This window comes from Diceros bicornis, chromosome 8 (genome assembly GCF_020826845.1).
Source record: "Diceros bicornis minor isolate mBicDic1 chromosome 8, mDicBic1.mat.cur, whole genome shotgun sequence".
Classification (NCBI taxonomy): domain Eukaryota; kingdom Metazoa; phylum Chordata; class Mammalia; order Perissodactyla; family Rhinocerotidae; genus Diceros; species Diceros bicornis.
The window spans coordinates 79507473-79519735 of NC_080747.1; the positions used below are offsets into that span (position 1 = coordinate 79507473).

Here is a 12263-nt window from a genome sequence, read left to right on the forward strand (position 1 = left end):
TATTGTGCTATTAATTGAAGGTGTATTTCTCAAGAAATATGAAGATGCATCCATGCAATTCAGTCAAGCACAAATCTAATGATATGTACGAGGTAACAAAATTGGTATGTCAGCATTTTGGATATAATTGAAAAGCTTCAGATTGCCATTACCTCTATGCTAAATAACATACATTATCCCCCAGATTACAGACAAGCATATGCCTAATTATTTTATTTCTGGCATGCATTACAGAAGAACTCTTTCTCGAATAATAGAATTAGAGAAAATGTTTCTCTCTGTTTCATCACCCTTTCCTGATCTGTTTGAAAATCATTAACTTCCTAGAGAGTGGAACAAAGAATCAATAGACGTTGGCATAATACCTTAGCACTGTTGCTGATACTTTCCATTTTGTTTCACAAAAGAAAACTTTCTGATTTATTCAATTTTCCATTGAAAAAAATGTTGTAAGCTAAAAATATGCTCATCTATCTTAAATGTGACTGGGCTAAAAGATTTCTATTCGGTCAAGAAAGTCAGATTTTGGTTCTGTCCATGTTTGTCTTCTGGGAAAGAGATCTATAGCTAGCAAGACCTATGGAGAACCAAGAATGAATAATACAAATAGATCATATACATAGAGCACTTACATTCCCTTTTCATCCTGATAACAACCCTGTGGGGTAGGGTCTTTTCCCCACATGTTGTTGATGAGCCAGCTTAAGCTAAGCCAGGATAAGTAACTTACCCGGGATCATAGAATTAGTAGATGGAGCAGGACAGGGCCAGACCTGTCCTGCTCTGTCTTTTACACCTAACTACCACACTAAGTAACTGCTACCCAACTCAAATTTATTGGCTCTAAAATTTCCACCCTCATAGAAGTGTTTGTATTTATTTGTATTTTTTATTAAGTAAGACTGGGAAAGATGGAGTGGCAGAAACAAAAATCTAAGGAAGTTCTAGAAGGAGAAGAGATTAAAATGAGATATGGGGAAAATTTTTAGATTTTATTTGTGATATCTAATTAAACATAGAAAAATAATGCCATTGTTTTTAAAAAATCAACGGAATGGTTAGGTTTTTCAAGGTTCCATTTCTCTTAATAAAATCTCTACCAAAATAAAAATAAAGATAGAGTCAGTTCCATGTGTTGAATATAACCATCCAACTTATCACTTATATTCGCTTGAAATTTCATAACCATAGCAATCACTCAACTTTCTCTGCCACCTAATGATTAAGCACATTCAAGCGAGTCAACAATGGTTGAGCAGCATTACATGTAAGGTGGTGAGGCTGATGTTGTAACATACATGATTCATGCCATCAAGATGCTCCCAACCGAGTAAAGGGAATAAAACCTTTTTTATTCCCTTTAGCATCTGTCATAGAAGGTAGAATATGAGGAAATCTGTGTCAGGCACGTGAAGAGCACTGATGGCTCAGAAGAGGTCAGTGGAGCCTTAGAGAGGGGACAACTTTTCCACTGGGCCTTGGATAGCAGGCAGACAATATCTGGACAGGGAAAGGAGTAGGAAAGAGAAGCAGGGCATTCCTTAAAGAAAAAAAAAGCCTGAGAAGCATAGCAGTAGTGAATAATAGAGCATATTTTGTATATTCTAATGTAATTCTCCTGAAGAAGGTGAATGGAAGTGACAGTGGGACCATATCTTGGAGGTCTTTGAATGTCCTATTAAGGAATTTAGATTTAATTACTGCCTTTGAAGGAGATTCAGCAAACAGCTCATATATCCTCTCAAGTTCCCAGCTGGAATCATTCTGTAATGTAACCTAAAATGATGGGTAGATTTATTCAATTTTTGTGTTAGAGTTGTGGTGTTAAAAATCACAAGAGATCTGTATCATTAGGTGAGACTGCCTATTTCCATGTCAGAGATCCACAGCTGTTCAGGCTGAAGTTGCACAGTGGCCTTTGGTCTCAAGAGACAAACTCCAGCCATCAAAAAGAAATACTTCCCGTTGTTGGAGAGCTAAATTAATCTGTTTTCCTGTGTAAATACTCATTATAGGCATCTCTCAAATCTACCCATTTTCCCCCTCAAATATGGTTCATCCTCATAAATGATATGAGAAATAGGAGACAAAAGGAAATTTTTTTGCTGATTGTTCTATAGCTTAAAATATCAATAATTATTAGACTGTACTAGACTCTACTAAAACTTTTGAGAAATAAACTATCCCTATGCTAAATATTCTCTATGTGATGAAACAATGTATACTTCATAAATGATGTTTATGAGAAAAGGATAAACATGTTTATAATATAATTAGTGAAAAAGAGTTACAAAAGTATACTGACAGCATGTTCTACTAAGATATATCAAGATGTAAAGAAAAATCTTGAAGAAACTCAGGTGGCATATTAACTTGTTGGGGTTTATACTTGTTTAAATTTCCAATGCTACTTTTCTGATTTAAAGACTTCAATCCAAATGATTCCAAAAGAGCTTTTAGTATATTCTCAATAAAATGTTATGGTAGCATTTTGAAGAAATTCGTCAAGGAGTCCTTTGCTCCATCCTAGCATCCCTCCCTATCCCAAACTCTCCGGAACAGACATACATGCAGGTTGGTATTGTATATTTAAGAATGTGTCCCTTTTCCCTTTACCATTTAAGTGATGTGAGGTGTTCTCTCATAGTAATAAGCCTCCATGTCCCTTGTCATGCAAACTGATACACACCTCACTCCCTAAGACCTTGATGTGGTGTAAATGTAAAATAGGGTTAATTGAGCGAAAAGTGAGCAGAGAAGTATCAGAGCACATGATATCCATGGGCTCTCAGACCAGAGGAGACTTAGACCAGCTATGGCTGCACTGGATGCACCGTGGAAAGAGCTCCTGGTGAGGGAACTTCCTGTTGAAGGAAACAGTGGGCAGAGAACATCAGACAAAGGTGGAACAACAAGAACTTTCTTGTCAATAAAAAAGTCTTGATAAATAAGGCTGAGTCTCAGGGGCTCAGCCTCTGGTATCAGCCAGTTCTTCACTGAGCTGCTCTAGACCTGCTGAAGGGCTTCTTGCCTTCTTGCTCATTATCCAAAGTGGAGAAAAAGGGCCTCCAAGGTCATTGAATTTGTCTCTTGTCATCCGTATAATGTAGTTTGGTCAAATCCCATGTCAACATAGCTGAGCAGCTAAGTAATAGTGCAGTTAACTAATGTAATATTTGATAGTTTAAATAGGAAAGACATAGCTGAGCAATGATTTAGTCTTAAGCCAGAAACTGGGATGTGATGGAGAGTAGGTGATAAAAAATAGTACTATCCACTATTTCTGGCTCAAAGAGCCAGTTTCACTATAGTTTGAGAAAGAAAATGTACACATGTGAAATCATTTCAATATTCATGATGCTCCAAAAATCCAAAATGAGTGACACAGAAATAATCATTGGTATATATTTGTTCCTCTAGCAATTCTATGTTTCAGTTCTATGGCAAAATAAACAGTCTCTAGTTGAATAAAATTATAAAGAGTAACTTTTCATGATTTTAGAAAGGTTAACATGAAGTCTGTTGAATGTCATTTGAAACTTCTTTTTAACTTTTCATCTTTTGCTGTGTTCAATATCAAATTTGAAACAAAACAGATACATTAACATCTGGGAGTGTGAGAGATGAATTTTTCTTTTCCAACACTTAATCAGAGTTTTAACAGTTTTATTCAGTAATTAGCTTGCCAATTACTATTTCTATTTTTATTTTTCAGAATGCAGCATTTACTTACCTTATAAGCAACTGTGGCTATTTAGACTAATAAAGACTTTTGGTACATTATTAATAATTAGTTGTTCTATAACCATGGGCCCATTTAGAGCCAGTTCAAACAGACCCCATCTCTTATCAACAGAGTGATTGAGTTGTCTTTCAGAAAATTTGCAAAGTCACGTAGCCAGAGCATTCACAGAAGAATAAATCTTGACCTGAAATGACTGTGGAACCAGATTCTTCTCCCCATGGAACCAAAGGACTGGGACCTGACCGGAACTTAAAAGTCAGACTCTTATCAGAAGTCAGAAGACTCTCATCAGGGTCTGTCATTCAGGAAGATCCAGTGTTAAAATTTCTTACCCACCTTATCATAAATGTTTAAAGCCTTACCATAAATGCTTGAAGCCCACCAACCAAAACCTGCCCCACCAGTGTTTCCTTGTGCCAGCCTATGTTCTCTAACCTCTTAAATTTCACCCCAAATCCTGAATTGGGGAGACAGATCTGAAGGCACACACTGCCTGTCTCCCTGCAGACTGATCTTGTAGAATAAGGCTGATTTCTTATCCCCAAAGTTGATGCTGTAATTAATTGGCTTGTTTATGCACATCAGGTAGGAGAACCCCATTTTTGTGCAGTAACAATTCTTGTAGATATTGCCCCTCTACTTTTAGGTCCCAGTTATTGACATGACATCATAAACATGGAACACAAAGGGCTATTTGAAATAATCTCAAAATGAACCATAATAATTCAGCAAGTTGAATTTTAATGCATTTTAGAATTGTCATAAATCTATACAATCATTAATATCCTGAACCTATATACTCAGAGGAGGGTGTAGCTCTGTTCAGGCAGTGCAACACTTTTCCTTGGATCAACAGGGAAATTTTTGTCATTCTTCACAGGAAATCAAACAATATTATATACATATCAAATGCAGCGTATATTCAATAAAAATTGTTTCTTAAAATTTCTGACTATTCAATCAATATTTAAAAAACAAAAAATGGGGGCTGGCCTGGTGGTGTAGTGGTTGAGTTTGCGTGCTCCGCTTCAGTGGCCTGGGGTTTGCTGGTTTGGACTCTGGACGTGGACCTATGCACCGCTCATCAAGCCATGCTGAAAGGGCATCCCACATAAAGCAACTAGAAGGATGTACAACTGTGACATACAACTATCTACTGGGGCTCTGGGGAGGAAAAAAGGAGGAAGATTGGCAACAGATGTTAGCTCAGGGCCAATCTTCCTCAAAAGAAAAAAAAAACAAAAAATGGACAAATACATGAAAATTTTTGCAGGCCTTTTCCTGAAGCACTTTTTAGAGTGTCAGAATAATCCTGTATCTACACTACTACACTATTCTCCTTAATTCCATGGTACTAGATATTTTTTTGTGTTATTTTTGTATTTTTCCCATTACTGACATTTAACATTTATTGCATACTGATAATCTTCCAAGTGCTTGAACATCATTTTATTTAATAATCATAAAACCTCAAGCATCATACCTTATTCTTACCCCAAACTGCAGAATCGGAAACTGGAGTTCTATGAAATGTAAGAAGAGAAATGTAATAAGTCAAGGAGTTTCAGTCAATTCTCCAGAATTACACAGCTAATGATTATGAGCTAATTCTTATGCCCCCATTCCACTTATCTCAGGAGAAAATGTGACACTGAGAGAGACTTGAAATTAGTTATTATTGTTTTTTTCTTGTAAACTCCTGATATGACCTCATTTTAATCTTGACTTTCATTTAAGGAAAGAATGCTGAGTCCTAGCCTTTGAGGTGGGGGTTATCTTTTATAGTTGCACAATGGTTTAGATAGCTCAAGTTCCCTTACAGACACCTTTAACATCACCTAGATAAAGAGTAAAAACTTTGTCTATTATCTCTTCAATGTGTCATTTCCCATAGGTGCCAGGAACTTTTGAGCCATGGAGAGAGAAGCATTTGAAGTTGTTTATATTTAAACAAAGCCCATCTGGTTATTTACAGTTAGTCACAAGGTAAGTGAGACACCAAGAAAAAAAAAATAGTGAATTACATATATAAGAATAATTTTCAATTATATTAGTTAAACAAATATTTTAAGACAGGATTTCTTTTTTTTTTTAATTTTTTGTTTATTGCAGTAACATTGGTTTATAACATTGTATAAATTTCGGGTGTACATCATTATACTTCTATTTCTGCATAGATTACATCATGTTCACCACCCAAATACTAATTACAACCCATCACCACACACATGTGCCGAATTATCCCTTTTACCCTCCTCCCTCCCCCCTTCCCCTCTGGTAACCACCAATCCAATCTCTAAGACAGGATTTCTTTATTCAGTGTGACAGTATATTAATCAGTCCCCATTGACTAATATTCAGGAAGATGAATCTGGAGAAAAGTACAAAAACCCAGACTGAAAATACACACACACACACACACACACACACTCACACGCGGCAACATTGCATCTAGGGCTGTATGTTTCAGGGAGGGGGAGATAGGGTTGATGTGAAGAAGAGGAGAAATCACAGATGTTGGCCAGCATTGATTGAGTCTGCAGCGTGCTTGCTGGTTCACATATCTTATCTACTTTAGTCTTCCAACAACTCTATTACATACTCCACTCAACAAATGAAGAATTTGAAGCTAATAGAAGTTAGTAAATAACTCAAGGTCAGTTCCATGAAAAGTGAGAAAGCTAAATTGATAGAATAAAGGAGTAATAATAAAGTGAGAAATAGATTGCTAATTGTTTGGTTGATTGTTTTTAAGCTTAGCCATTCTTTATTAGATTTCTTGATGTTAAAGTGAAATGAGTAAAGATCTATTGTAAATAGTTCGGAAGAAATCAACTAGTTTATTTCCATTTCAACCACTTAATTTCAGACTCTGTAAACTAAAATAGAAATTTTAATGTGAGGATTTACAAATAAGTTGATAACTGAGAGGTTTAACTGTCATAAATGTAAATCCATAAAGTGAAACCCATTATACTTACATAATTTGCAAATTTAGCAAAACATAAAATACGAGTTTTGAAAGCTAGAGTAGGTGGTGGTGGGAAAACATTCATAATATTGTCCAGTGTTTAAAAAATTTTGTGAAGACGGTATTAGTTCATGAATTATTCATTCATTAACAGAAGCACTTATTCCAGAGGAGAGTTTTCCAGATTTTTGTGCTTGTGTGAAAGAAGGCTTATGTTTGGGTAGGAAGGCAATGAGCAGGCAAGTAAATATTAGATGATAATTATTAAAAGATGGGTAGGGATGTTCCTGATCTGCTTGTTAATAAGTGAATGAATAACAAGCTGATATTTTGCCTATTTGACTGTCTGGAAATTATAGCTTGTGGAGCAGATTTTCAGTTTCAGGATATAATTTCTGGGAATTAGTCCCAGAATGATATATGATCAGACCCAGCCTCCTTATCTTTTTTATTTTTTCCTTTGATAAATATAAACCTATTTCTGAAATATAAGGTATATAAACAAAAAACAAAGTCGGGTACTGAAACGTGTGATTAGACCTGAGAAGGGCTGCGCTTCTGTTTGTGTGCTACACATGGTTTGTTGGCACTGTGGACTAGCAACATGTACACAATCCCAGAGCCCCTGAGGGGTAAATTGGCGTGTAGCACAGGCTGTTGATAATCATGCCTGACATGTGCTTCCAGGTATTTGGCATCTAAAAGTACTGTGTGCATTTGTCAGCTGGCTGGCCATATTCAGGGTTCCTGAGGAGGGGGAGGGGAAGAAACTAAGGTGGGAAAAGTTTTAAATTTCAAGAAATTACCTGATATTTGCGTGTTCAGCAGAATCAAATTTTCCTTTAAATCAATCAGTGGTCATTGGCTTTTTAGTTTCACCACCCCTCCCCCTTTTATTGGCTTTATCCAATTTCATTTCTAAGGAAACTAAAACATAGGTGCTCTTTGCTGCCAAAATCTATAGTATTCTGAAGATTAAGCAGCAACTTCTGGTGACATGGTGTAAGTTTTTTGATTCTAGTTATCATTGAGCTGGTTTTTTTTTTTTTTTTAATCTGGCAATAGTCTACTATAACTAAGTGAATGAATGAATGAAAGAAATAATAGATGAAGCTAAGATTATTAACCCTTGCTTCAGACAAGGGCTAATCACGTCAACTAGTGCTCTTTCTGAGGTGGCATGCTGGGAAATTTTATCACATTTCTCACAGATAGATTTCCTCTCCTTTTCTGTGTTTCAAGGTGAAATCATCTCTTTTAATAGCCTTCCCTATAATTAACCTTTAGGCATGCTACAAGTTTTCTCTGCCAAGTACACTTTTGACTTCATGAAGTATTAATTGCCTTTTCAATGTATTCTAGTAATGTTATGTATATATGCTTAAATCCTCACCACTAGACACATTACAACATTTTTCTATAAGCAATAAAACTATTTCTTGTAAAACAATATTCTCTTATAGTATTGAAAAGAGTGCATGAAAAATTCAGGAGTTAATCATCAAAGATGTATGTCTGTAAGTTTTGAAAAAAGTAGTTCAAGTGTTCTTGAAGTTCATTGTTCATTCTGCCAAGAAAAGACCATCTTACTGAGCACTATAGGCCACATAATGGGGGCTGTTTTTATTAGTCTCAGCTAAAGGCTTTATCAGGTTTCTGTTTTTCTAGTTGCTGAATGTAATGTAAGCGAGGTATTTTTATAGCTTCAAGACATAAGTGTAGTCAGTCAATAATTTCCCATTATTATCTTAGGCTAATAATGTGGAAAATATCTCCTATAGAGTTTTGCATTTATTACATTTAAAAACAGAAGGCTTTCTGTGGAAACCATTTCCTCATATAGAAGTAGCACAAGTTTTGCTGGGTGAACATCATTTACATAAAAAATGTACTATTTAGAGGTGTAACTCTACAAGATCACTTAGCAGCTTAGAAACTGATGTTTTATACATTTTGGGAGTTTTTAAACCTTTAAATTAATTTCCTCTTTTCTTAAAAAGAATTTCTTGTTTCTTTAAAAACATCCAGAGAGTATAATATGATAAAATTAAAAAGGTAAAATTACCCATACATCTACATTCTGAGATATTCAATCTTAACATTGTGTTTACACTATCAGAATTGGTGGGGTATCTGTATGCATTTATTTTAAATTTTAATAAAATTAAAGTCATATTTAATATTACTATTTTTAACCTGATTTATCTCAGTGATATAATGTTAACATATTTTGTATCAATGATTACATTTCTATGATGCCATTTTACATGGCTGTATAGGGTTCCATCTTAAGGATTTAGCTCAATCATTCAAACCCCAATATTATGACCTGAAGATTATTTACCTTTTTTCCACTATATCAAATAATATAATAGTAAACATCTTTGCAGAACAATGTTTGCATATATCCTTAATAATTTTCTTATGATTATTACTAAAAGTGGAGTTGCTGAATATTAATAGCTAATACCTATATGTGCCACATACTCTTTTAAGTATTTTACATCTATTATCTTCAAGTGGAGTGTACTGTTGTTATCTTTATATTAAATATGAGGTAACTAGGGCATATTAAGTTTAAGTGACTTGACCAAGTTTGCAAGTGGCCCCAGTTTGTACCAGTGAAAATGGATATTCCTTGCTCAATTGGTTAATATCACTAACTTGTTCCCCAGTTGCAAAGTACAGTTGATCTTAATTAGCAATGGATGAATATTACTTTTCTATCAAGTTTGCATTGATTCTTTAAGAATTCACAAAATACAATATGCTACTCTGCTAATATGGTTCTACTAACTGACAAGGAGTGAATTGACTGATAGTCTACCACATTAAAGTTTGTTAGACTTAACAGTCAGTTAGCATATGTTTAGCATATGTTGTCCTTTCTTTTTCAACTAGGAAGTGAAGTCAAAGTTTCGATGAATGCTTTCTCAGTGTCACTGAAAGATCTGTTTTAAATATAAAGGCTATAGCATAGTGTAGGGTGATATGATCTGGCCAGAACTTTTCCTCTTCACCTACTCTTGTAATTTCACATAGACTCAGCCTGAGGATGTGTATGCATGTATCACCTGTCTAATTTCCTCAATTACTTAACTAAAGTCAAAGGAATGCCCAGAAGAAGTGTATTATAATAAGCTTGTTCCATTAACCTTGAATTTCTGGCATAATTTTTGGAAAGAAGATGGAAGGAAGCATATCAGTCTAATTTCATATGACTTGTAATCAATATTAGAGATTCCTGTGTAGAATAAATACCATGGTGCCAAGACAAAACTGGATTGATATTAATTTATACACTTGAGTTGTCTGCTTGAAGAAAGATCTAAAGGCACAAGCTCATCCAGTAGCCTGTTGTGACTTGAAATCACTCCAGAATCTATCATTTACAATAGCCAATAATTTCATAGTCTGGTATCTGCAGGTCAGAGTCTTTGACACCAATAACATTTTTAATTATCATATACAAAAACCTTACTCTAGTAATTTGAAAAGTGAGCAAACACCAAACATTTTTATAGGTGAAAAGAAAAGAAGAAAACTAAAAACACAAGTTATTGAAAAAAAATGATATGAGGTTAGATTTTCAATAAAAGTAATTCTCCGTGAAGCAAAACAATTCTTCTAAATAAATATGTATGCATTTAAAACTCCATATCTGAATTGCTTTAAAAGGAGTTCTCTACCTCTTCTGTAGAATATAGTTCCTTATTCTGAGGATGACTTTGCATTTGGGAAAACCCAGATTCATGTACCATTTAAGGACTATGATATAGAATGATTGTTCCAGGGCCGGCCCCGTGGCTTAGCAGTTAAGTGCTTGCGCTCCGCTACTGGCGGCCCTGGTTCGCATACCGGGCGCGCACTGATGCACCGCTTCTCCGGCCATGCTGAGGCTGCGTCCCACATACAGCAACTAGAAGGATGAGCAACTATGACATACAACTATCTGCTGGGGCTTTGGGGGAAAAAAAAGGAGGAGGATTGGCTGTAGATGTTAGCTCACAGCTGGTCTTCCTCAGCAAAAAGAGAGGAGGATTAGCATGGATGTTAGCTCAGGGCTGATCATCCTCACAAAAAAAAAAAAAAAAGAATGATTGTTCCAACATTTAGAAGCTATGAAAGTCATTGTTCCACAAATAATTTGGTAGAATTTTAAGTGCAATTAGATTTCAGTTACTGTCATACTTACTACTTCGTTTTGAGCCATTAGGCTATTTTTTAATCTTTTTCATCTCTTAAATGAAATTGAGAAAAATAGAAGTAGATCATTTTATAATCTGTTTTCCCATGCAATAATTAAACAGCAGTACAATGCATTTTGTGGGAGTTCTTTGGAAAAGCAAAAATTAACAGGAACCCAATCATATCATTTTATATTTGTAGTTTTCTGAATATTCAAATTACAAAAAGTTTGAAACAGGTGTAAAACTGTGGATTCAATTAATGCAGAATACCCTGGGATTTTCATCCATAAATTGCAAAACAAATTTTTTTCTTCTTGTTTTTTGGTTTTAGCTGGTCAATTTGCATGCTAAACAACAATTTCAAATCACCCTTGCTTTGGTAAGCCAACTGTACATCGGTTCTGCAGATCCCCATTTAAAACAGAATGGGTGGTATGTTCAATCTTTGCATGTCTATGTGGGAGCAAATCAGACCAGAATGGTGAATGTGAATTTGACCTGTATAGCAGGCACGGCTCTTGCCCTGCTCAGCTCCCAACAGGGGGCTGATCCACCCATCTCCCAGCTGCTGTAGTGCTGGCTGCTAGCAGCTCACAGCTGCCCTTTACCCTGAGGATTCACCCTCAGCTGATGGGAACCGCCTAGCACAGAAATGTCTAGGAAATTATGCTCCCCTTCCACCTCCCAGGCAGTCTGTGACCAATGACTTACTGACAAGGGTGAAAAAAAGGCCGAGTCCTTCTTCAAGGTGGGACAATGAGTGGGACTATTCCCACTCCAGGATTCCCTGTGAAATGAGCCTGAGGCCAGACTTCACCTGCACCCACATCAGCGCCTGGCTTTTCCCTGACGTCCTCTGCTTGCCTCACTTGCTACAGGTGTCATCCCAGACCACCTTTTCAATGCATCACTTGCGCAAGAATCCATTTCTCAGACTCTGCTTGTAGTGAACTTGATCTAAGACGATCTGGTATCCTTACTGAAGGAAAAAAACATCAGTGTGAGTTGACATTGAAATGACCCTTTTTTAGTGTAACGTTTGGGAAGTTCCAGGTGATTATGATTTTGTACATTCATTTATAGTAAGAATCTTTAAAAAATGGGTTCAGAGTATTGGTTTGTTTCTTAGTCTTAGTCTGTTTGCATTTTAAATCAATGTTGTGGCCAATCAAAAGTAAAAATTAAATTGTTTTCATAATATACTTTCATAAAAGATGCATTTTTATCTTTAATACAAAATTTATTCTTTCCCCACTATGAGAGTGAGGGAATTTAAGAGTACTAAATAAGACTGCTAGCTTTTTGTAGAACATGTACAGTTTAGTAGTTAGAATCAACAATGAATATGAAGAAAACC

The 12263-nt window shown here is 35.6% G+C and overlaps 1 long non-coding RNA gene across 2 annotated transcripts in view; it reads left to right on the forward strand.

Annotated features, from left to right (window-relative positions):
• LOC131409803 (uncharacterized) overlaps positions 1 to 12263 on the forward strand; it is a 31004-nt gene that overhangs the window by 12854 nt on the left and 5887 nt on the right. The window contains exons 2-3 of one of the 2 annotated variants that reach the window (XR_009221020.1): positions 5640 to 5731; positions 11785 to 11906. This is a non-coding gene — a long non-coding RNA (uncharacterized LOC131409803). The remainder of the gene's footprint in view (positions 1 to 5639; positions 5732 to 11784; positions 11907 to 12263) is intronic. The other variant, XR_009221021.1, reaches the window with a different exon arrangement.